This window comes from Lytechinus variegatus, chromosome 2 (genome assembly GCF_018143015.1).
Source record: "Lytechinus variegatus isolate NC3 chromosome 2, Lvar_3.0, whole genome shotgun sequence".
Classification (NCBI taxonomy): domain Eukaryota; kingdom Metazoa; phylum Echinodermata; class Echinoidea; order Temnopleuroida; family Toxopneustidae; genus Lytechinus; species Lytechinus variegatus.
The window spans coordinates 27,603,723-27,608,122 of NC_054741.1; positions in this window are offsets into that span (position 1 = coordinate 27,603,723).

Sequence of the window (4,400 nt, forward strand, 5' to 3'; positions counted from 1 at the left end):
TTTTTAAGGAAAAAAGGGGAAGGTCCCGTACCTTTTGGGTGATTACAGTATTTTTAAAGAGCTGTTGCAATTTTTTATTGTCTACCTTTGTATCTTTTTAAGAAAATGCACTAGAGAAATGTTATTATTCTTATTATCATTATTAAAAATCATAGAGAAGAAATAACAGGACATAATGGTAAAAAACAGAAGTAGAAGTGCGTAGACAAGGAGCATTAAAATGTGTATAAGCCTATTATGAGTATTACTAGTATTCACAGGTGTGTAGATGGATGAATGGGAGTTTCATGACCAAGAAAAAAAAGAAGGAAAAAAGGAGAAAAAATAAGAAAATGAATACAGTAGAGTAGAAATATTACATACATGTATGTATTTTTTTAATTTTATTATGTCACAATCTATCATAAATTAGTTTTTCATTTCAAAACGGTTATAATTTTCGCTCGCTCGTGACTTAAAAAAAAGAATCCCCCTTCGGCATAATGCGCTCCCTCAATTTTGTTGGCCTCATTACGTTACTCTTTGTAGAAGTAGCAGCAGTAGCAGCAGTAGTAGTTGTAGTAGTACTAGTTGTAGTAGTAGTAGTAGTAGTAGTAGTAGTAGTAGTAGTAGTAGTAGTAGTAGTAGTAGTAGTAGTAGTAATAGTATTAGTAGTAGTAGTAGTAGTAGCAGTAGTAGTAGTAGTAGTAGTAGTAGTAGTAGTATAGTAGTAGTAGGAACAGTAGTAGTGATACTCTGTAGTGAAATTCACAATAGCATATTATGTTTAGAAAGAGGTATTTCATTTTGTCCAAATGCAGCAGAGATTTGCGTCCATTTAAGTACAAAGGCCAATAGTAGTTCGAGCAGTATAGCAGAACATTTTTAGTTATGATTATCAATTTTTTACTAGTTATTTTAGTACATATTGTTTTATTATAATTAGATTGATAATATTGAACAATGTTTCATGAGCCTTTCGTTAATCTGCGTTACTTGGTAAATTTACGACTTCAAGATTCCTGACAGTAGCGGACCGTGACCCGGAGGAGACAAAGCATTGGGGGGGGCACTGCATTGTTTGTGAACAATGCCGTGCGCCCCCCCCCCCCCAATGCTTTGTCTCCTCGGGGTCACGGTCTGCCACTGAGATTTCCTGATCTGCTATAAAACTATATTTATCAATAAAAAACAAACAATGGTACCTTTTCGAATGATGTTTATTTGACAAGTAAAAACATTTTTTTTTCTATTTGTAGATTTCAGTGCACCGTTCTTTTCAAAATAATCCTACTAATTAATGTACTGTTGATTACACACTAGCATTAAGTAAATCTTGTAGTTTTTTCAAAGATAGGTTCAAAGAGCTACTGAACTGGATATTACAACCGTTTCTTTTTATTTTGTATTAATTAGTTTCTAAGTGTTGATACTAGATATAACGATAATTTCACTGTTTTAATGAGCTTATTAAGGGACGTTGAAAGTTACTGAATGTAACATCTATGTATTTTGAATTGGTTTCATTGAGTTTCTAAAGTAACGGAATGTTGAAACTGAATATAACGTCCATTTACTTGTTATTAGTTTTGTTGAGTTTTCAAGTGTTATAGACAGTATTAATACCTAATTTGTATGGATATAAATGTATGTAAGCTAACAGTTTCAGATAAAAAGTATATATATCGTGGTATAACTTCGGTTTCATAATATTTTTGTGTATCTACTTTAAAAACACATGTATGTTTAATTTACCTTTGTGTAAAGATTTTCTTATGTCATCTTATCGGTTATTCTGTTCTCATTTCCGTTTGTAAATAGAATCAAAGCTTTAAACAGAAAGTTGTAAAATATGTAAGTCTTTATTATCACTCGCTATGAAAATAAATGCTCTTGTGATTTATTATATAATACTAAAATTATGTCATTTTGTGTTCACTTGAAATATCTTGGTTTTATTCATATTTATTTTTAAGTCGTATCCCCAATCATGCCAATGTTATAACAGTAATAGTAGCATCTGCAATAGCACTAGTAGAAGTATAATAATAATCCACAATCATACTTGCTTATAAAACGCAGAACATTTACTTTTTATCAGAATTCTCTAAGCGCTCTGCAATAATGCAGCATAATTATCTTTGCTTTAGCACAGCAGCTGTTACACAGGCTGCTTTTCAAGGAATTTATTCCTGGGTTAAGTGCAGCACAATGTTGATCATTGTCTTGCTGAAGGAAATTACACCATGGCTGGGACCTGCGACCCTTTATAAATCTGGAGACTACTCCACAGCACCACTCCTTATCGAAGTACGCCAGTAGTAATAGTGGTGGCGGTGGTGAAAAAAACAACAACAACAAACAAACAACAAATTGAATAGTAGCAGCAGCAGCAGTAGTGGTAGTAGTAGTAGTAGAATTAGTAGTAGTAGTAGTAGTAGTAGTAGAAGTAGTAGTAGTAGTAGTAGTAGTAGTAGTAGTAGTAGTAGTAGAAGTAGTAGTAGTAGTAGTAGTAGTAGTAGTAGTAGTAGTAGTAGTAGTAGTAGTAATAGTAGTAGTAGTAGAAGTAGTAGTAGTAGTAGTAGTAGTAGTAGTAGAAGTAGTAGTAGTAGTAGTAGTAGTAGTAGTAGTAGTAGTAGTAGTAGTAGTAGTAGTAGTAGTAGTAGTAGTAGAAGAGGTAGTCGTGGTGTAGTATTTTATTTCATTTTTTTCTCTGCGTTCATCTTAACACCACATACATTAAACGAGTATAGTGTAGAAAATATAAATACACTTGAAACTTTAGATATAACTTATCCGTAAGGTTGGATACTTAACACACATAACTAATAATTGCTTGATATCGGCTCCTATTTTATTATCTAATTTCACCACCTTCATGATAACCATCTTTTTGTTTATGATACTATTTTTTGTCATCTGAACTATCATAGTTCAAATAACTAAAAATTGAATAACAACTTGGAAAATATTGAAAATTCAGCAAAATCTCAAAGCAACGAATTTAGTTAGCTTGCTGTACGTTTAACCATAAGGGTTATCGTCTGTAACTAAATTATTCTTGTTCTCACTTATCCAACGCCTCTTTGTCTTTTTCTCCCATTCTTTCTTTTATTCCTCTCACAAAGGTGAATATAAGTTAGGGGAAAAAATGTATCCGTGTCAAATTTTGAGGTTGTTGTTCTAGCTCTGTGGTGGGTTAATTTAAATTAAGAGCTCCGACTCGCCCGAATACTTCCATCCAAGTTTCTTTCTCCTCCATCATGTTCACCCCCTGAAGGTTCCCCGGGCGGGTTGGGGGCCCTCCTGCGCAACATCAGCCTGCTATGAAGGATTCCTTATTTTGAAAATAATGTAACATAGGCCTTATTTTTGCCTCTTCCGCCTCGGGAGGAGAATTTATCACTGTTAGAAACTGTCACAGAATATCTGAAAGCCACGGGCAGTGCGTGTTGCCTATTATGCATTATGGCCCTTCCAGGCTTCTCTCTGTATGGCAGATCTTCTTGGGTTTTGAGCAACATCCCTAGGAAATGATTAGGGAAAATGTGTGTATAGATCTCTTTATACATTATGTAAAAGAGCAAAGAAAATAGGACAAAGGCTGACAGAGAGAAAGAGAGAGAGAGCCAGGGTCTACTACTACGACAAAGGAATTACAGATGATGGAGAATATGACTTTAAAGAGAAAGACAGACAGAACGTGAGAGATAGAGAAAGAAAGAGAGAGGGAGGGAGAAAGAGATGGGGAAGAGATGTGATGGGGGTATACAGAGGAGTGAGTGAGATAAGAGGACGATATTTTGAAACTTCGGAACAGACTTCAAGCATTTCCTCTGATGACTACTAAATCTTTATGTATAAAGCCTTGGAGAAATTCAAACGATTTTCATTGAGGCGAGCTGTCAAATGTCGCTCACCCCTATCCCCACCCTCAATTATATACCTCCCCCTTTTTGCCGTCTCGGAATAAAAAAAAAAATGAAATATACCCTCACTACCCCCCCCCCCACACTCTATCCCCCTTATACGAGCACACACCCTTTCCCATGTTACTCTCATTCTCTCTTACGCACCCACCCACACTCACACTCCACATACACTCCCTCACCCTTACATACCCTACCATACACTCACGTATCTTTACACATCTCACCCTCACTCTCACTAACGAATGTCCATACACACACACACACACACACACACACACACCCTCACTCCCCACACACACACCCACACATCCATCCAACCCACACCCCTACACCCCCTCACACAAACACACACTTTCAGACAAATATTCACTCTTGTTGCCTCCCCGTAGCCTCCCCTTCAAATTCGGTAATTCCGTCCGATTGCCCCCTTCGACATTTTATCTTCCACAATGAAATGAGTAACGGGGGCAATGAGGATGATAATATATT